General features: G+C 39.1%; 1 long non-coding RNA gene across 1 annotated transcript; it reads left to right on the top strand.

Moving 5' to 3' along the window:
- Positions 1 to 2,979: 2,979 nt before the first annotated feature.
- Positions 2,980 to 22,859, top strand: LOC146005304 (uncharacterized). Its single transcript, XR_014444005.1, has 4 exons — positions 2,980 to 3,034; positions 7,087 to 7,125; positions 15,460 to 15,486; positions 22,817 to 22,859. It is a non-coding gene; the product is annotated as an uncharacterized LOC146005304 (long non-coding RNA).
- The last annotated feature ends 205 nt before the right edge of the window (positions 22,860 to 23,064 follow it).

A 23,064-nucleotide genomic window follows, 5' to 3' on the forward strand; every position in this document is an offset into this window, starting at 1 on the left:
TTCGTCAACAGCAACATGGCCGCCCATGCTAGTCCGGGGAGACTGTAGAAGTACGCGGGGTCCAGGTGGTAGATGCTCATCACGGTAGAGCGAAACGCCTGGAAAATATCCGTGAGGAGCGTCACGTCGAGCCTAAGATAGGCATCGTGATAATCCCCGAGAGTTCGACAACCCAGGTCTCGCCACATGGATTGGGCGTGCTGATAATATTCGTCGTTAACACCCGAGCCTCTGAGCCGACTGTAGAATTTATCACGGGGAGGTAGAGACTTTTCCCCAAACTTGGTGAAGTCGGTGACGTATTCGTAGGGCTAGACCCCTTATGTCTGATGAGCCCGACATCCAAGTTCGGGAAATTAGCGGTAGTGATGGCCAGCTGGTTGTCACTAAGCTTGCCAGCGAGAGCATCCAGGCTTGCCTAGAGGAACCTTAGGGAATCTAGGAACCGAAGCTTGAATTTGGAGCGCGATCCCGGGATCGAAACCTACTTGCTCAAGCTGATGTACCGCTCCTTGTTCTGCGCTCGGACGTTGATGCGTTTATTGTGGTAGCCAAGATAGGACACCAGGTTATGAAAATCGTACCCCGAGCCATTATGAAAAAACAACGAAACGAACCGCGGGTCCTGGGCCAACTTGTTGCACTCGTTGCACCACGGACCAATATAGCTAGCTGCCAGTGTAATGGGCATGGTGTCGCACTTTCCCGTTGGTGGTGGTGAAGGTCAAATCGCAAACTGGACAGGAGGTGGTAGCTGCATCGTGTCTACGCTGCTCATCGCACGATAGCGGCAGCATAAACATGGAGGCCAACAACACCTTTCCTATCGCTCTGGCTGCTTTCACCATCCTCTCCAGAATGTGCTTATTCACGTCGGGACCGCGATACTCGTACGGCTCGGCTCGGCAACACGCTGGTTTCGCTACACCACAACATAAGCAAAACTCGAGACCTCATGGAGCTAGGAGGGGGTGGTGGAGGATAGCTCGGGTTCGGGGTTGCAATTAGAGAGGGGTTTGAGGAAAGCCTCAAAGTCCGCTAAGATGATTGCGGGTGCTCTACCTTGTCACTGTGCATGCGAAACTGGTTTTCCGCACTAGGTTCGGGCAGGAGCATGCGCGCAGGTTTGTTGGTACCACAGTAGATAATGTGACGGGCGAGCTTCTCGGCAGCGATGTCGGGGCCTCGAGTGTGCTGGTAATCATCTTATTGCCGGTTGTCAATGGTGCTGAGCACCTCCAACACACCTCTATTTGGTGTCTATGCCTGCATCTCCGACATGAAACCAATCGGTAGAGCAAGCGAATGAGAGTGTGGTGGTGGCAGGATTCACCCACCCGGATGGGATACACCACATTTTTCTCGTCGGTGAGTCCATAAACATTGATGGCCAGTCGCTTGCCTGACGCATCTCTCGCGCGCACCTCAAACTTTGGGATGTCACCGATCGCCATGGGGTAGGGGATCCCGGCCATATCATCTTCGAGTTCCGGTTCGAACTGCACGTAGTGGGCAACTCGGCGCAGGTGGTCTTTCCAGTGGACCGGGTGCAACGCCGCCAGCATCGACCACAGGATGGACTTATTGTCTTCGTTCTGAATATTCAGAACCGCCTTCTTGGCTGCAAGGTCTGGTGGTAGGGGGACGTAGTTAGACAAGGACAGGGGAACAAACTTGCTGAGCTTGACACGAATTTCGTGTGGAGTACCACACAACTATCCCCCAGACCTCATAGCCTGGTGCTTCTCCTGTTTTCGCAAAAGCTCGTCGACGAGCTCGTCGTTCGCAACATTCGCCTGTTGAACATTCGTCGGTGAGCGAATGGCGGCCACGATTAAATTCGTTATACCAGCGTTTCACAGTGGCAAAGGATGGGGCTTCATCGCCAAATGTGGAAGTAAGTTGATCGATGCACTCTTGTCTTGATAATCCACGTCGAAAATCGTAAAAAAACATCGCACGAAAATATCCACGAGTTAATTCCATTTTATTGTTGTCGCGCAATCTCCAAGGCAACATAAACAACACAAATCAAGCTATTGACAAAACATTTGAAGTACGTTATGGTCAATAATGTCAGACGATTCCGTGCAAACGTCAATCAGTGTTGCCAAGGCTCAAAATATAAATAGTGACCCTCGTATTAAATACTTATACATTTGATAAAAACATGCCTCCACCTTCATGGTCAATGGAGACAGTCTTCTATAATAGACTGTAGATGGGCCGTGGCTGTAGTGCAATGTTGAATTACAAACAGTTTTCAAATTGGAAGTCATATTGTTCTTCCAACACCTTCATGTGTATTGTGTGTGTGTGTTTGTGTGTGCGTGTGTGTGTTTGTGTGTGTGTGTGTGTGTGTGTGTGTGTGTGTGTGTGTGTGTGTGTGAGCACGTGCGCGTCCATCTTTTAATGTTGCATAATAAAATCGGTCTCCTCATACTGAGAAACGTTCAGCTGTTGAATTCAAGAATGTTCTGAGAATCCTCAGATATTATACGAACATAATGGCTATAGTTTTATAATTTGGCAATATGAGTTGATATACTAAATTCTATATATTGCTGGTTTAAATTCACTTTATGCACAGTAAGGTTAGTCGGGATTTGACCTACAGTTTAAAGTGATATCCGAACAAATATGCGTCTCCATCGGGTATCGAACCCGGGACCCCTTACTTAAAAGGCAACGAGTCTACCACTGAATGCATCTTATCATTGTAAATTTTTCACAATAATGCAGCTTATCATTGTAGAAGATGCACTAGAATGAACCTTATTTATTGTAAAACATTCTCATAAAATTACCAATTATTTAATTTTGTTCGGTGTAAAAGCTTCAGTTACTGGTATGTATTGTAGATTACGATTTACTAACTAACTAACACCGACTCTCTATCTATCTTTTACTACCTCTTTACTGCACTTACATACATACATACATACATACATACATACATACATGGTATAATGTTTGGCTCATTTTATTTTCTATTTTTCAGATTCGCCATTGTACAACTGCTATTTTCCTTGCTGTAATGTCAAGTTATTTCTTACAAGTTTTGTAATATAATGCTTATCTATATTACACATAATTTCTGAAATTATTAAATATCACAGGATGTTTATTTTAATTGTAAACTACAATTTAAAATCACAACCTTAATTGGCGTTTTTCAAACTTTTCTTAAAGGGAAATGTGTACTTTTGCTTATGAAAATTGCCATTAATATTTTGGTACATCACTAGTTGTGTTTTCTGCCTATATTCTACGAGATTATTTATGAATTATGCATAATATATTATAATTACTGCATGATAGCAATAAAATATGAATGATGACAAAAATGAGAAGAGAGTGTGAGCTACATAAAAATTCGATTTAAAGAATTTAGATTGAATTTTTGTTTCCACAAACAAAATTCTTGGCTATCCTGATGCAGAATTCTCAGATAATTATATAAAAGAATACAAAATTAGTTGCTGTAGGTATTTCTTGCGCTGAAGGTATTTTACCATTTACATGACCTACCTATCCATGAAAAAAAGGTTTAAAGATACATTGTAAAAGCTCATAAGTGGATCAATTTCAATGCATTGGTTTTGGTTTGATATTTAAAAAAGGTAAAAAAAAACAATGCTCCCCTGTGCTTAGCACCACGCCATGAAGGTGTATAGAGAGTGTGGGGGTAACGCCCCACACTTTCTTGATCCGGTCGTGAGTGGGGGTGATGTGATCAGCACCACGCCCCTGACCGCCTTTACCCCCCAGGGTTTCCCCCAGGTACCCATGTTATTCGACACTGGTTGGGCGCCGGGGCCGCTCCCAACTTTAGAAAAGTTCCCGGATTTGAACCGGCCGGGGATCGAACCCGGGACCTTTAGCATGGTAGTCAGACGCGTTACCGACTGAGCCACCGCAAAAAGGCATTAGAATAATTAATGCCAATTAAATTTGACGTATTATTAAAATTTTAAATTTAAATTACGGATCTGAGTTTGTTGACTTCAGTTTCTTAGAAAACTCCCTCTATTATTCTGTAAATTCAACATTTTGACCCATGTTGGGGTGTAAATATTTGTTACTATTTTGTCAAGGAAATGTGAGATTTATAATATCTTGATAACTAAAGCTCAAAGTAACACTGTAATCAATATCTGTCAGAACAGAATCCGCCATCGAAGATCAAGTCTCAGATACTCATTGTTGGCTGCCTCGCTCCGATCTGTCTCTCCACTGAAGTATTATTGGCCTTTGTAATGTGTTCACAATGTAGCATAAAATTCGTTGGTCATGGCATCAGTTGTTAGCCTTTTCTTGCTTATAGTTTCATTCAAATACCAAGGCAGGCAAACTGTGTCAGTAGTGAACACAATGTGAAAAACATTTCCAGAAAATTACAAATGTAAAATCAAATCACAGGAGACAATATTTATAGCCTAAGCGAATTCCTTTCGAAAGTTTCAACAATATAATGAATGTATTATTCGCAAATAATTAAGTTAAGAAAAACCTTGCACATAATTATACATTTTATGTGGTACGTAAATTATAAATTTCCGACAGAATGTGATTGTGAACTTCTCGTGTAAGGTTAGAAAAGGAAATATACCGTATTCTCGCGTCTATTAGCCGCACGCGTGTGTAAGCCGCACCCCCTTTTTAGGCCTTAGATTTCAGGAAAATAAAATTTCTCGTGTATAAGCCGCACGATTTTTTTTTTTTTTTTTTTGAGTAGGTAGCCAATTTCAAGTAAGTATTTTAAAAGTATTTTAACCTTTATTTTAGCGCAATGATCTACATATTAATACCGTATCATTCGGTTTGAGTCCTCAAAGCCCTTATTCACTGTCGTTGCTGCTACTCGTTGAAATATTTTCTGTACAAGAGGTATTGTCATCTTCATCACTAGCATCATTCCACAACATTTCAACCTGGGTACCATCTAGGGCATTGGATATGCCGCACTTCAGAAAACCCTTCACAATTGTCTCCGACTTTACACTTTCCCATGCTGCCAGAATCCATTCACACACTTGCTTGACAGTCGGACGTTTGATCTTTCCTGTTGCTGTAAGCTCGTGGTTTCCTGCACTAATCCAGTCATTATACAGACGCCGGAACGCAGCTTTAAACGAGCGAATTACACAAACGTCTAGGGGCTGCAGTACAGACGTTAGACTCCCAGGAATAACAGCTACATCCGTTTTCAACTGTTGCAATTTTGTCTGTATTCTGTCTGTTAGGTGACCACGAAAGCTGTCCCACATCAGCAAACTCCTTTTCGTCAGCAATGCACCAGACCTTCTATTCCACACTTTGTCTATCCAGTCCAATACCAGTTCTTCTTCCATCCATCCTTTCTGCTGGGCACGTATGATAATACCCGGCAGAAATGCCTCCTTTGGCACATTCTTACGCTTCAGCACAACAAACATTGGCAGTTTCCTTCCATCCGTGAGAACACCCAACATTATAGTGCATCGTTGTTTCTCTCCACCCGTGGTTGTGATCGATAGGGTGTGCGAGCCTCTCGGTGCAACTGAGATGGACATAGGCATGTCCCAGTAAATAGGTGTTTCATCCGCGTTGCCGATCTGAGACAAGCTATAATCATTGGACTTTCGCATTCGAATCACGTATTTGTGAAATTTAACAATTTTCTGATCAAAGTCTGCAGGCAAACGTTGCGCAATTGTTGTCCTACGGGGAAGTAATAAACTTTTACTACGCATAAAACGTGAACACCATCCCGCACTAGCTCGGAAAGCTTGACGACTGATGTCTAACTTTGAAGCTACTTCACGAGCTTGAAAACGTATCATGTCTACGGTTACAGCATAGCCAGCACTTCTTCTCTCATTTGCAAAGGCCAAAACTGCTTCTTCTACCTGTTGAAATTTGGCTCCTTTTCCACGAAATGTCTTTCTCTTGCCACTTGTTGCAGCAACTTGTTCCTTCTGATTTCTCCATCGACGAATGATAGACTCATCCACATCGTAATATCGCGCTGCAGATCTGTTTCAGTTTCCTTCAGCATATCGTATCGCTTGAAGTTTGAAATGAGCATCGTAGCTGATTCTTCTGCCATACATCCTCCCTTTGATAGTACCAACCTTGACCTCAGGCCCACAACCTTCTTTAACGACTTTACTTTACTGAATGATTTCCAGATCAATACGACAGTAAGGATGATTCGTGTTCAAAGATAAGATATTATCATATTGTTGCAAAAAAAAGTTTAAAGATAAGATATCATATTGTTGCAAAGCCTGCTGCAGATGCATTGTTGTTGGATTTGCTGTTAATGAATCCGTTATGTGATAACGATAACAAATCAACGTACGTATTTTAGTATCCTAGCAGTAGCTGCACTTTCTTTCATTCGCGTGTATAAGCCGCAACCCATTTTTGGTCCACTTTTCGGGGAAAAAAAGTGCGGCTTATAGACGCGAGAATACGGTACATTTTTCTTGATTTTTTGTTATGTTTGCTCACAATCTCTTCCGCATAAGCAGATCTTGTCGATAAAGATGTGTTGATTGAATGGAAAGCTTTATTTTGATTTTCACAATAATAATAATAATAAGAAGATATATATCCAGCAGTAAGATAAAAAGCGGAATGGAGTTTTGTTTCTTTCGAAAAATACAATTCATTACGTTCGAGAACGATCTTCTGAATTAATTTTTCGTTAGTACTCTATGCACTAAGATAGACATGTGACTATTCGAATATTTATCTGTTTGAGATTTCTCTATTTTTGAAGGCTAATTTCTTAAGAGTTCACTACAGAGTTTTCATTTCAGGTGCGTCGAAAACTCTACTCTGGACTACTTATTGTTTTCACCTAAGTGTAGATACATGATAAAAAGTGCCAAACATGCCCTGAGCGCACATGTGTGTTCTTGTGATGATAATACAAACGCTTAATTGTGTTCATTATAATTATTTTTCTATCTGTTCTTTTTTAGTTGTCTTACAAATTTTATATGTTTTAAAGTCAATGAGTAAGCAAATTATGCTTTGTAATAAGAGTTTATAATTCTTAATTTGACCTCACACCTTTATTTCTTTACGTTGCAGTAAATAATCCTCAAACTTATGAAACTATTCCGGAATGTAGTAAGTTACTAAGGATAAGTTCTTATCTTCGATTTACTAAAGGGGCTGTTAATTGCAAACTTTTCCGGTGATGGTGTCAGTCCCGTTGTGTCCGTAAAAATAATCGCCAATGATTTGATTGCCCCAAGTATTAATTTTCACTGGTAATGTTCAATGAAAGTAAGAGTTTCTCATGTCGAACGATAAACAAAATATGTTTATTAAATTTAAAACTGTATAGCAAGCCACACGTCACAGAATATTACATTTTTCTGAATCTACAAATTAATATGTAAAGCAGAACGGCAGGTTATCTCGAGGATTTACTGTATGTTCATGTACAAGGAACTAAAGTTGACATAAATTGGGTCGCACTACTTGGCATTAGTCGACAATACAAACAATTAGATTGTACATTATGCGCTATGTTTTTCCTCTTGTTGCGAGCATGTGTAATTCAACAGCGGGAGTAGTAATGGAAGACACTCCCAAAATTATTAAGACAAAAATGTATTGCGTAAGTAATCACATAGTAATTATAGAGTGTAGCCTATCCGATAACTTAATATTTAACGTATGTTTTCCCTGTATTAAGCAGTCATTTCTCCCTCATACGTTTGTCCATTTTGGGGGCGGGGGTGGCACATAGATGAAAATTTTAATTGCAGTCAATTAGTAAGCCCTAGAGATTGCGAAACACGGGGCTTTATCTACTAGCAATATGGAAAAATATATAATCTAAAGAAAAGAGTCAGTCATTAAAAACAACTCTTAAAATAAAAGCACAGCCGCGCTCAATTAATGTGTAATATTCTCTTGCGGATAAACGGCAATATACCACTTACATTTTGAAATTTGTTAATGACATAAATAAATGCAGTGCAAATTTCAAGATTTTTAAGTGGTGATATATTTTCTGTTGTTGGCGATCGTCTTTTTTAAATCTTAGTTTTTGCAGCACTGATTATTCATCAATCATGTTCAGACATAATTTCTGAGTTAAAGAGAAAATGTACCTTGCTTTTTAATATGGTAGAACTACGTTCAGCAAAATATTCCGCATGTATTTTAATGGGAGATCAATTGCCCATCCAAGGCATGGGGACATAATTGGACTGCTGTCATCTATAATACCTTTCATTGAAAAGTCCCATTGAGAGAAAAACTATGTTGAAGAAAAATAAATGTTACTATCTGTACTTTCCATGAACTAATTCATATACAGGGCGATTATAAAGTCACTGTACATTTCTTCATGAACAGGATTTATTATAACACCATTAAACCTTGTTTCCATGATTATGTAAAACTAAATATGCTGACCAAGGCAGTAATTTATTTGATTAAAAACATAAACTAAAACGTAACGTTTCAACCTTCTAGCAAGGTCTTCATCAGACTCCGTATCAAGTACAAAAGTAACAAGATACACAAAAATGGCATTATATATACACAAACATTACTCCCTCCAGACTATTAGAAAGTTGATAGGAACTTTCTAGCAGGTGGCTTTCACTTTCCAACTGTACTTTCACCTAAAAGGTTAAAAATAATTACTTTCATATAGAATGTGAAGAGATATTCATATAGAATATCTCACGCTCTTTTTCCTTAATTTTTCTCCCTTCTCCTCTCCTCTTTCTCTCTTGTCCTTTCCACTCTTTCTAACACCTTCTTCCATTCTTTGTTTAACTTCAGTCCCCCATTCCAGTTCATTATGTCTTCTTCACCTTTCTTCTCCATTTCCTTGGCCTCCTTTCATTTTCTCACTAGCATTCTGTTCTCCCTTCCTATCTGGTGTTAGAAAGAGTGGAAAGGACAAGAGAGAAAGAGGAGAGGAGAAGGGAGAAAAATTAAGAAAAAAGAGCGTGAGATATTCTATACGAATATCTCTTCACATTCTATATGAAAGTAATTATGTTTAACCTTTTAGGTGAAAGTACAGTTGGAAAGTGAAAGCCACCTGCTAGAAAGTTCCTATCAACTTTCTAATAGTCTGGAGGGAGTAATATTTGTGTATATATAATGCCATTTTTGTGTATCTTGTTACTTTTGTACTTGATACAGAGTCTGATGAAGACCTTGCTAGAAGGTTGAAACTTTACGTTTTAGTTTATGTTTTTAATAAAATAAATTACTGCCTTGGTCAGCATATTTAGTTTTTCAGGATTTATTGCACAAAATACAATATGTACTGAAACGTACATCACAGTAGGACACAAAATCAGTATAACTCAATGTGACCACCCCTCAAGTCTAGGCACAGATGCCACCGATTCACCACGCCTTCTCAAACATAGCTGGTGTAATCTCAGCAACTGCGGCCGTAATTCGTTGTTTCAATTGGTCATCTACCGGCGAAAACGTCATTTAGGTGATCACGAACGGTGATGGCAAAATGGGGTGGTGCCCCATCCTGTTGGCGCATAGTTAGAAGCTCGATGTTTCCAAATCCACCGTGCCGTGAGCCACAGTTGGTAGCTGTTGGGATTATGGATACTGAGTCTCCTGGTAGATGCGGTGAGGCTACGTGTGATTGCATTCTGTAAACTTTGTACAATTTGTGGTGTTATGGCTGGCCTCCCAGTACGCTCTTCACACACAACACTACCTGCTCGCTTGAATTTGTTTACCAGGTTCTTAATTAGCCAGTCTGGTGGGGCCTAGGTTTCTGAATTACCAAGTGAAGTCCGTCCGCACCTGTTCATACGTCATACCACACAGACGACAACCAACGGCTGTTTCTTTCCTTCTACGGTTACCATTGCTTCACATAACATGCAAAAAAAAATTATTTTGTCACGATATCATTAAATGTATAGATACTCTTTAATCACATTGTATAAAATATCTGTGTGCCTTAACGTACCTTATATTTGCAGAAGAGTCATGAATAGTTTCTTTTCAGCAGTAGAATGAGGTACTTAGTCCTTCAGCTTGATGTTCAAGTGCCATGTGTCAACGAGAATCTTTCGCATCACCAGTGAAATTCTGGTGAACTAGAATGACATCTTAATATCATTTGAACCATATTTCATTACAATCTTGCACGGGCGTATACCCGTCCACACAGACAATATCCCGCAAAATAAAGTATTAAACGGTTTCAACCGACTATACTGAAAGACGTTTAAACCTTAGTTCGGCTGCACGAGTGTATTTTGTTCTCCCAATAAGTGTTCAAAACTCTCATCTCTTTCGGTAACTAGGGTATTTGCATATGTCAAATAGTTCACTGATATGGTTATCGGGGCTGGTCCTGCAGTTTAAATTGGGAATTCGTACTATTCTGCCACGTTACTCCACCGGGTATCAATTTTGGAACCCATTTATTACAAGGCGACGACATTAAACTAGGCCACTGACATGAGGTGTGTAAGTATTATGACGATAGATGGCCATAATACCTATTGTCAAATCAAATAACAATGTTAATATAAATCGTATGTATTATGTACATTTAGTTGTACAAATCTTTCACGAGCTTTCATGCCCATTTAGTTTGCATGATCGTCGGCAGATGTCCTCAGCATACAGACTGCTAACTCAAAGGGTTGGAAGTTTTGCGTAATCAACACGAGATGTCTCAGGAGCGAGTCAGCTGATTGAGCGAGAGTAAAGAACGCGGGAGAGTGTCGGAATTAGGTCAATGGATGCCTGATGTGGCATTGGAAGTGCAGACGCCAATTTTGCAAGTTTGCCAGAACTTTTGCATCGCCCGATGGATAAATGATTATTCAGTCTCACGGGTACTTGGAGAGTTAAGTATTGGCTACAAAGAATAAGGAAGCAAGTCTTCGCTGCCGAGTTCTCAAGTGAAAAGATGAACCTGTGATTCTGTTTGCCATGCAAAGTAACTGGCCAGGAAGGTGAGGGTTTTCCTTCTGATATCGTTGCCGGAATGTACCCTGAAGAAACGCAGTAAGTTGAAATTTCATTACCACTATTTGATACGGAATTTCGAGTGAACTTGGTACAATTTCGTTGTTGCTTGCAAACGTAGCGCTGCTAGTATAGGAAAGAACAAAATGGACAACGCCGCCATCTTTAATAAAAAGTGATTCTCTAGTGACCTCATCAATATAACAAGAATTCCCGTGTGTTACGAAGGAGCACGTTGCTCAAAATGAGTTATTTGATATGTATGGGTTGATTTAATGAAGAATAATTAACATTTTGGAATACAGGTTGCTTCTACGCAATTGAATGTTCACGTGACGCAGATTCTTGTATACTTCAATGTTGCAACCTAACGTAATGGAGTGAATTTTTGGCTTCGCAATATCACTTGTGCAGAGTGAAAATCTATCAGGTTTTGTTTGGGTTCATAAAGTAAACTGAACTGGATATGTAAATACTCCCTGGAGTCATTTATTTGTGTATATTTGAACATAAAAATTGTCTGTGGTTTGCCTCAGCATTTGTGAATTGCGTTGTATGTACGACTGCAATGGCATTGAGAGATAAATTTTACTCAAACTATTGTGTTCTAATAGCACAAATCTGAGTGCTGTTGTAAAAACTTAGTTAGCGTTGCATTAAAATTAAAGTAAGAAATTCAAGGACACACCATAACGTTAATTTTATTGTAAACAAATGCAATTACTCTTTCAATTAATTTCTTAAATCAAGTTCATTCAATTTGAAATTAAAAAACAGTTGGGTATAATGACACGTGACTGGTGGTACAGTGTACCCTCAAGACCATAATATTCTGGAGTACATGCCAGGGCAACAAAACAGGTTATTTTGCTTTCTTTTGAGTATGCCAGTGTACTTATTTCAGCATAATATTTTCACTTGTTCCCTTTTTTATGTTGGATAATAATAAACAATAATATTCTGTACACTCGAGTGCATAATTCGCTTGTTACATGTGGTGTTTTCCAGTTGATGTTATGTATGTACTAATTTGTGAGTTAGTTACAGCAGGGAATTCTCATGAGTGTGCACGAATAGCCATAAATGAGAAAAGGCAGGAAAGCCTCAACATTTACATAACGTACAAGGGACAATCTCACAAAATTCGTAAAAATTCCAGTTACGGGAATTTCTCTGGATTACTTTTGAATAGCCTAACTTTGGGAAGTTGGAGAATGGTTGCTCTCCCCATTCAATCGCATTTTCGGAATAAACAGGGTGTTCTCGAAATTGTGGGTCATCTTTGAATTTATAAAGTACACCTAAAATAAATAGTTGTGATCGAGGGGTGAATATAGTTTAAGTGAAAGTTAGTATGTCCCTTTAGAACTCTAACCCTCCAGTCTGTGTTCCTACGGGTATGGAGGGAGACGTACAAGAAATCAAAGAAAGGGGGGAAAACTTGAAATTTGGTTGGTTTTGGATAGGTTGGTGTTTGGATTGGGGTTTCTTGTAACTTCTCGGGGTTTGGAATTTCCCAAGCCACCAGGGTATCGTCTCAGTATGACTAATAATAAGCCCAAAATTATGTTAAACATTAATTTCATGGAGACCTGGAGGGCACATATTAATTAGGCTAATTAGTAACGAATACTTTCATTACATCGAGCGTGCACAGAAAGTTGTAAATTTAATGCATCAGATGAGAGTTTCCAGGGTCGCGTAGGATATTCTTTTTTTGTTTTTTTACACCATGGGCAGAAACACAATGTACACTCCGGGTACTTTATTATATATTGTGTGGGAGTCTCACAATCGCAAGAATAATAAAAAATATTTCAATTCATTTAAATGCTCTTTAGCTGTGCGAGAAATAAAGAAGATCGCTCTGTGTACGTCAAGACACTTCGGAAACCTTTATACGTTTTCCATATAACTTTACAACGCTGAGAAGATCGTTGGCCGAGAATCTAGGTGACAGATGTAGGGGAGGGAGAAGACTTCATACGTCCCTTCCGGGACGGGTGTGTCGACAATGGGCTCGAAGCTGATTGGATTCTAGGCGTATGATTTGCACTTTAAAAAATATCGCAACCTTTTTTTGCATGAAATGCAAGAAGAGGAAGCGGTGATATAGTTGGAGGAAACAAAGATAGACGGAGAGAGAATCTTGAACAGTGAGTGACTGCAAAACACCATACGGAATAGTGATTCTCGTTTCGAACACGCAGACTGTAACAATTTATTTGGAAATTGTATCTTGGCATGTACGTAGCTTAATTTCTAATAGAGTCCGTCACATAATACAAGAGCAAGCCCCTCACTGAAAACAAGATAATGGTAATTTATTTTCCAATAAAATGAAAAAAAGTCGTTTAAACATATATTAATTCGGAATAAAACTAACAAAAGGATCGACTACTTATCAAGAGCCGGCCTCCGTGGCGGAGTGGTCAGCGCAAAGCGTTTCAACGACAAGGGCCCCGGGTTCGTTTAGCAACCTGCACATGGATGTTCTTTGTGAGTGTTCCTTCATCAATTTCATCATTTATCCTTATTTTCGCGATTAGCCAAAAATAGAAGAAAATCAATGAATCCTTATTAGGAACTAAAGTCAAATTATCCACACTTATGTCAAATGGCAATCTGGATAGGGCGCTCAGAATGCAGAACGGAAAAACAAAAGATAAGATAAAACCACGCAAGGGAATAATCACGAGCCACCTCAGGAACCGATTACGTTTAGATATCGGAACACGTTCTCACTATCAAAGGTTTCGGATTTGAGTTCTTGCCTGGACAAAGGTGTCACTGCGTCATTCGTCGTATTTGCCTGGAACGGCAGAAAGTTTAAGTAAAATGAGAAAAGTAGAAATACACGAGGATTACCCTAGAAACTGATCCCCGTGTCAGAAGCTCGTTTCTGCAAAGGGCGAATTTAAAAGTTGAAAATTAGAGGCCTTCGGAAAATGTCAACGTTTCACTACAATGTACAATGTATAAAGAAAAATATGGTCCATTTATGACGTGTTCTCAGTTTTCTTTTGCTTAACAATCATTCTCGTTCGATTAAAAAAGAATTAGCTGCAAAAACACCAAATAAGGAAACTAATTCCCACATGTAAATACAGTATGAATTAGGAGAGTCTCTGTCTATGAACCAAAGTCATTCGATATCCATAAGTGTTGAATAAACTTGCACAGACAGAAACGAACTCACTGTAATTCGTTTCAATAAAAAAATCCTGATATAAGCTCATTAATAGAGCATTTGAGACGACCTAGTTTGCCTAGATAAATAGATAGGGAGCGAGCGAGATAACTTGTTGTAACAGTTTTTAATTCGCATGTTCCTGTGGGATCGATGGACAGGATCTTGAAACCCTCTTTTGTAACAACAAATAATTTTCCTCACATGTATATCAGTTGTCACTGAAGTTTGTAGGCAGTACGAGATTAGTGAATCCTTCCTTCCAGAATTCCTATTGTACGAGGTGGTTGGTTATTTTGTGACCTTGGCCTTCTAACGCTTTGCTCTGTTTCTTAGGCGAGAGCCGTAGATACAAATCCTGAGGTTTTTTAGTACGGTACGAATTCCTCCCGCTTCGCCGAGACCTGTTTATCTGAACCTTCATAGAATACATTACTTGCATGTGAATAAGATGTTTCATTCAACAGAATGATGTTAATTTAGTTTTCTTTAAGTACTATTATTTTATACATCTCTGCGCTTGACATAAGTATGTAATCAGTTCTTAATAAGGGGTTGATTCCTTTGTTAGTTTTATTCCGAATTAATTTATGTTTAAACGACGTTTATTAATTTTATTGCATGAGCCATCATCATTAATTTGTTTTTCTACAGCGCTTGCTCGGACTCTATTAGAAATTAAGCTACATACCAAGGTATAATTTCCAAAAATTAATTGTTACAGTCTGAGTGTTCGAAACAAGGAGGCGAGCACAGTATGTTAGCATTTCATCAACACCTGTTGAAAGTCTCTCTTGGGATTATTCATATTGCATGACACTCGAAACAAGATGGAGACTTTTTATAATGAGCCTTCTTGAATTTCAGTCCTCACTTACTAGAAATCTTCTGCCTTGGTATGTTTTAAGTACTGTAAATACTTCTTACAACATCGCAAGTATCATTATTATTTAGTATTTTGCTCAGGTAAGACTGCAAAGTGACGCTAGTGGCAACCCTGGTGCGCACCCCTCGACGTTATGTCATAGCGTTCGGTTGCTGTGTTGGGTTGCATACATAGATGATAGATTTTTAGCGCCTTAACTAAGCGCTTTCGAGGTAAAGTTTATAAGGAAAAGTTACTTGTTTTTATTATACCCTACCAGCACCCAAGCGTTATTGAAGTTGTTTTCCTACACGTATATATTATGTTTTGCAATTTATATATAATTGCCAACATTTACAATCTGTAAGAGGAATGTCCTTGTCATTTGTTTATAATGAAAACATGAGTCTCTTTTCAGAAAAAGATAAACACGGTTGGCGATGCAGTAAGTATTGTAATGTTTTATTATATATCATGTAATGTGTATAGTTTTTGTATTGCATATATTATGGATATACTCGTACTTCTTGTTTATACAGACAGAACTACACGATTTAAGCACGATTTTTTAAATATAAAGATTTGAGGGAATGGAAGCTTGGTCAGTACTATTTCCACAATTTTCGGGGTTTCAGGAATGTCAGGGCTGGTTTGTTTAATTCTCAGAGTGTCTTAATGAAATTTAAATGTTGTAAGATTGGATCAGAATAGGAATAGTCGTAAAGGTCTTGGAAGTAAAGGCTGAAAAGCGGTTAGCTATATTATGAGAACTAAGTAATTGCAGGTTATTATAAAAGGAATGTGGGATATTATTTGTTATGGATTATTTAGAGCATCTTTATTTGTCATATGAAGAAACAAATGTGATTTTGAAGTCAGAGGTTGTAATTGTATTTGTCTTGTGAGCCCTAAGAATGAAGCATTCTACACACAGAAATGTAAATTCATCATATCGATTGATGCACCGAAATGCATGGATTTATGCACTAAAGTGTGGTTTATGGCTTATTTAGAGAACAGATTCACATTTGATTCATTTTGATGCATTTTGTATGTCGTGAAAGAGACACCAAAGTGCATAATTTGATTCAAGTGAGGATTTCTTTCAGTCGAGATGCATCGGTTGATGCGTTTTGATTCACTTTGATGCGTTTTGGTGCACATTGATGCCTTTTGAAGCTTCAGAATGCATCTTTTTTGGTGGTGCACTTAAATGTTTCGTCTGAGCTACAGAGTTTATGTAGCTCAGACGAATCTTTTAAGTGCATCATCCAAAAAGATGCAGGAAACTGCACCAAGGAACATCAACTGCTGCAGCTGTCCTCTGTCCTCTGGAGTAGTAACCGTTGCTCCAACACACGTAAGGAAAGTGCAGTCCTATAATTGTGCCGCCTCCTGTAACGGCTCACTTCTTACAGGCAGCTATTGGCTTTAGGGGAACAGGGGCATCGCTTACGATTACATTCACGATAACCGTATAACTTTATCTGACCTGTAATTTTAGTCAAAGCTAAACCCAAACCCTTGTCGAATGCGGCCTAATAAAGCCCAGCAAGTTGATGAGGTGTTTAAGCAGTAAACGGTATGCCTATACTTACAATTACCGTTCAGTTAAGACCCAGTGTTAACGATAACGGGACACACAACTGTAAACATTATGAGCGGTTGTCTAGTAACCCAACACCTCAATCCCTAGGCAGGGTACCGCTGGTATATGGAGGTGAAAACCTTTCGCAGTCTTTAGTGGAGACCACACTTCTATATGGGCCTTTCACAAACAAGAATGCACTTTTCTTCCTGTCAGTTTTTTAAGAGAGATCTTATCGTGATCAGTCCTGAGAGCTAACTAAACCAAATCTTTTATTTTTGGATGTCGGATCTTGTCTGGTCCAGCTCATCATTGTTATTTTTGGCTGGAATTTACCAGTACACTATCATTTTCTATACACATAGTTTTTTTTAAAAAACTCCTGCAACTGTTGAAGGAGAGAAATATCGACAATAAGCCTTACAAGAAAACTAAGCTATCTACAAACAATCAAGAACAACACAAACAGCGGCAACGGTTGCTTTTAGTTCGAATCTGAGCTATTATGCGTACAGTTGGGTTCGGATGATCTTCTTCCAACACTTCTGCTTAACGCGATGAAGAAGGTCTGAAATCGATGAGATCTCGAGGTCTTCGTGCATTTGTATGATTCGAGTGAGGATTGGATAATTTTCAATGTACCGTAGAGCACGATTTTGGAATTTTTGTAGTCTGATCCTATGACTCCAAGCCTTTTTGTGACCAAGCTGTGTCTGCGCAGAGGAGAGTACGATTTTTCATCATTTTGTAAAGATTTATTCGGGTCTCTAGTGTCTTTGTTGGTGAGCGCAGCATCGGATAAAGATATCCAAAATTCTGTTTGGCTTTTGTACACTATATGTCTACGAGTGGGCCGAACGTAAGATGAGAGTCAATAGACTTTGCAAGGTATTTGACTATCTACGTTGGAAGTATTCGTTGGATAAGTTGATTTTGGTGTTTCCCGGTGCAGCACGAAGGCCAAATATGACACTTGTGTTCACTTCTGGATTGGGTTTTATTTTCCATTTACTTGACCACTGTTCAAAGTTTGGAATATATTCTTGTAGACGTTTCTCTCACGTATCTACTTTCTTTGCATGGACAAAGATGGTCGTGTCGTCAGGATAAGTGGCAATTTATATATTCTTTGAAGTCGGTACATCAGTATATACTATGGACAGGGCATATAACGTTGGTGAAAAAGCTGATCCGTGCGGAACACCTGCTGTTATCGATTTTACCAGGGAATTCCGGTAGTTGGCCATCACAATAAAGCTCCGGTCACGTAGATAGTCTACAATTAATCGGCAATAGCTGATGGGAAATTGTAATTGATACAATTTATATATAAGTCCTCGTTACCAGACTCGGTCAAAGGCTTTGTGGACATCTAAGAACATGCCGAGTACCATATTTTTTCGGGTTATCTGTACTGATGCGTAGTCAACCACTCGGACCAATTGATCTGCGGAGCTATGGTTGCTGCGTTATCTGAATTGGTGGTCAGGTATTAGATTCCTGTCTCAATAATTTGAGAAAGCCTGTTATCTAAGCACTCATTTGAACAACTTGCCCACATGTGACAACAGACTGATGAGACGATAGTTGCTCTCATCCCGTGTATTATTTCCTTGTTTAGGAAGAGCTATAGTTTTGGCCAGCTTCCATTGAAGTGGAAAATAAAATATCCAAGTCGCAGAATGTTTGTCAATAATTTTACCAAAAAGACCAGTGCTTTTCTCGTCAGATTTTTTAAAGCACATCCAGTACTTTGTCCAGTCCCACCGCTGATGTATTCCTAAGTGGTCTTGTTGCTGTATGGACTTCCCTCGGAGTGATGACATGAACATCAAGACTTAATGGTAGGTGGAGAAATTGCTTATAATTCAGGCCAACTTCGTCTCCCGTAAATTGCTCATGCAGGTGGTCATTATATTTGGAGCTGCTCGTGGAAGGAGTGTGCCTGTATTTCCGCTCATTGGACAGCCTCTAAGACTGGACCCTGTGGTGTTTGTAGTACACCTTTGGAGCTCATATCTTCATTGATGACCGTTCGAGCAAGGTGCCAGAAGGATTAATCCATTGGTTGCAGGTTGCTTAATTTCATATCCTATCTGGCCGTTCTGTTACGGGCCTGAAAATTATGTAGATGTTTGGCCACAGTTTTCCATTCGGAATAGTGGAAATAAACTCTATAACGTTGCCATATACCTCGATACTCAGCGGCTAGGTTGTACTAGGATTAGTAGGATCTGTGAGGTTGTGTCCGAGTAGATTTTCTTCAGCGTTATGTACAAAAAATGTTGGAAAAGAAGATGATGGCAGCGTCTATTTCTGCAGTTGTGTTCATTGGAGTATGGAGGTCAATTTCTGCATGCGTTTAAATCACATCCAATGACGATATTTGAACCAAGAACATCGAACTGCAGAATATCGTCAGGATCTAATTTACGTGTGGGAGAACGGTATGCTGCAAACAATATGAGATGTACAGTTGGGTTTTGTATTTTCACCGCCAAAGCTTCGAGTATTGTAAGTAGAGGGATTGCTATTTGTTCGACGGTGATCCCTCGTCCGAATAATACCATAAGAACTTCCTTCCTCCGTCCCTATCGGTCCAGTCTAAAGATACGGAAATCCGGAATATTCCATGGAATATCAGGTTTGAGATAGGATTCGTTGAGCAGATTTGCGTCGATATTCTTGTGAAGCAGATAAGAAAGTTCAACTGATTGTTTGTCCAGACCATCTGAATTGAAGACCAGCAGATCATTTTGACGGAGATAGTTGCATTTGTTAATAACAGCCATCGGACTGCATATTCATCAGCATTTCTATAAAAGTCGATACTAGAGATCCCTGAGGAGGCTCTGCATATTCGGTTAGTTCACGAGAGATATGCTGCTATATCTTCGAGAAATTATGTTTATTGGCCAATTCCAATAAGGTTTTGAATCCTTGGCTTGCAGAGGGATCAGCAGTATGCTGTGAATTTCTCGTGAGTCTGGGTCACGAGTCTGTCCTGCCTGTAGATGTAGATGATGAAGATGTAGACGCTGTACGTTGAGTTGATGCAGAAGTATGAGTTGGTCTGCTCCTTGGTGTTGTTGAAGGAACACCTGTTGTCCGATACTGGTTGAGTAGAAGATCGCTGCTATTGGCGATCACGCAGAGTGAAGATGCGGCATCCACGAAAGTTAGCCTGTTAATCACCACCACAATCGATGGATTTAGCAGGTGTATATTTCTCTTTCCAACATTCTCATGTTGGGTGAATACCAGAACATTTCACACACCTCGGTGTGGTATGGCAGTGAGTCAGTCTCTAAAATTCGTGACATTGGAGCACTGAAGGAGGGTAGTAAGGCTCAAGATGAACACAATAATAGGAGAGATATTCTAATTTGTAGATGTCTGAAACTGTATCTGTCCGCTCCAATGAGGCCAACAAGAGGGGAATTTTGTATCTGCCCGAACAGGTCTGGGTGTCGTTTGGTCATTTGATGAACGGCGTTGACTTTGGGACCAGTTTATGTTAGATTCCCGGTAATCTCTGAAGGAATTACGTCCTTAGGAGATCAATGATGAACTTAAAAGGTCTCGATTGGTGAAGAGGAGAAAAGGCATGGGGAGCTTTTGTTTCTCTGACATAAGTCATGAATTTCCCATACTCGAATGCTATCAGATGTATAGCGTACTCAAGAGGGGTTGTTAAGTTCCTTCAGCGTATTCACAACAAAGGCGTGCGGATAAGATTGTTGATATAAATACCATGAGTATCCTTAAATGGAACTGTGCTTCGGTCCTTGGTATTGTCTCATTTACTAGCATTTCTTGTGGGGATTCTTTTTTTCTGTGGGCTGTTCAAGAGGCAGAGTCTGGTATATGCTAAGCGTTGCAATATCTTGCAGTGAGGAGACCGTCGCTGTTGCACATTTGGCAGCCTTACGTGGATCGACAATTTGAAATCCATCGATTTCAGTCGGCCGTTCTTCTGATAGAGAGAAAGGTTTTTCTCGTTGGCTGGGAGTCTTTACGGGTCAAATGGGAGTTTCCTAGTATTGTCTTGCAGATCAACTTTTCTTGGTATCTCCACTATGAATGGCAGAGATATGAGCGGATTCCGCAGAGGATGCAGCAGATTGCTCATTGATCAGTTCCAGAACACTCCGTGTAATGGTGGCCGAATATCGTGACGTTGGTCTACGTCGCGAGATCTTAGAATAAAATGACAATGACTATCCGGGTGGTACTGGCCAAAAGCTGCTTGCCGGTTGGCTCCGGGTACTGACTTATAAGCAGCCGGATTGACATCGATACTGGAATCCGAATTACGATCGCGTTATTTGCCAGCCATGTCGCACGCTAGGGTTGAGTTGGTACTCTAAGTTTGACCACCATAGGAACAAGATGATACTGACTCTACTCTATGGCCGGCTATATACAATCGGGTCAGTGTAGCGCCTCTAGCATCGTCCAAGCGAACTACGTGGATCCGTTCGAGAGCAGGCAGTGACATCTCTGCGGCAGGAGATTTAACTACCTGCTCTTGGCAGAAAGGATAAATACATATTATAATATTATGCGTATGCTGAAATTTAATACACAATTATAAGATTAATATTACATTTTTTGTGAACATCAGGGCCTTATTAACAAAATAACAGAATAATAAAAAGTTATGAATTTATTAACACATGTAAAACGGAACAATAAAATAACGCTGACGGTAATAACGATGGTTTCATGTTGCACAGGGAAAATAAATATTAGTGTTGCAATTTCGTATGATCTCTCATTATCATTACATATTACAAAATCCGGTCAAGAGGCTGTGCGAGGAAAGAGATTCGCTTCAACCCACTGAGATGAGCAGTATCAACTTGTCAAGAAATTGAATTTCTGAAACCTGGTTGTCATCTTCGACACAACCCTTATACACAAGCTGACCGGGAGAGTGAGCGCTATGTCTTGTCTTGTGTTCTAAGCCTGAATATAGTTAACAAGACACTCTATCCCGTGCAGCTGCCTATGCTGAAAATTCTGTGTGAGGACGTAGGCAGATATTAGAATAAAACATTGTGTTGAACCATCTTGCTCTTTATTGTTTTGGTCCCAATCAGCAGAGAGAAAAATTCCTCTAAGAATGGTCTAGTTTGAGTCGTCTCTACGACACAAGTGAATGTTATTTACTAATAGCATTTCTAATAACCCTGTGAATACCTACTGTGTTTCAGACAAGGAATTAGAAATGGAGATATTTATTACGAAACTTTACATATATTTAAAATGTCCTCTCCATTCGTTGCCTGAATGTAAAAAATAATAACAGAAAAGTAAAAATATGCATAACATTGAACCCTTATGCCTCAAATGCAGCTGAAATTCATAGAATTATTAATAGAGTTTAGAGTTTTATTTAGACTTGTACGTTGGTCCACTTCCTATTTTAGATAAAGTACAAGTAATATCATATAATGCAGTTACTTTAATTACAGTTACAATATATGCAATAATATACCTAGGTATGTTTGAACTTGGAGACATTTTGGGAAACTTAACGTGCTCTCAAAATCAAATATGTGTGATTTGAAGATATGTAGAAGAATAGACTTTATATATATATATATATATATATATATATATATATATATATATATATATATATATATATATATATGTGTGTGTGTGTGTGTATATATATGCGTGTGCTGTGTGTGTGTTTATATGTGAGTCAAATATGTTTTTTATGCAATTACAGACATCACAATACTATGTTAACTTTGGGATTGTTCTTTCTGAAATGTAGACAAAATATATCTGTAGAATGTGTTACACTGGTATATACTGTATATACGTATGTATGTTACAATAACTTAATCATTCAAATCGAACAGTTTCTTTCAAATTATCCAAACTTATAGGAAGTCGAGACTCCGTATCTGATCTTCCCAAAGTTTTGTATAACATTAATAATCTGTTTCAATGAAAGAACATAACTCCTTTTGTAACATATGCAATTGTGATGCAATTTCAGACAGAAATGATGAGAATGTGATCAAAATGAGGGGGTCGCAAATTTTTTTGTCTGTAATTTACATATGTATTTATGTTTTTATTGGAATCAGAATGGCCGGAGAATATGTGTTTGTTGCCATATCAGTTATAGTCATTGTATTTACATTCTTACTGTATATTCTTTTAGCGGAAAAGAGAAAATTCCACTGCAGATATAATGTTTGCGGTAAGTTATGCTTCTTTCTATATTAATGGATTTAATTAACATGAAATGTCAGTTGGACATTTACCCATTGTCTACTGCTGTAAACTATATTTATCCTAACACTTTATTTTGAGAGATACCACTTCTCTCAACATCTGTTGAACAGATTTAAAATTAAATCGTGTTGGAAATCGAAACTATTGCAATATCTCTTGCTGTAACCAAGTAAT

Source organism: Lepisma saccharinum, chromosome 23, assembly GCF_977018435.1.
Source record: "Lepisma saccharinum chromosome 23, izLepSacc3.1, whole genome shotgun sequence".
NCBI classification, from domain to species: Eukaryota; Metazoa; Arthropoda; class Insecta; order Zygentoma; family Lepismatidae; genus Lepisma; species Lepisma saccharinum.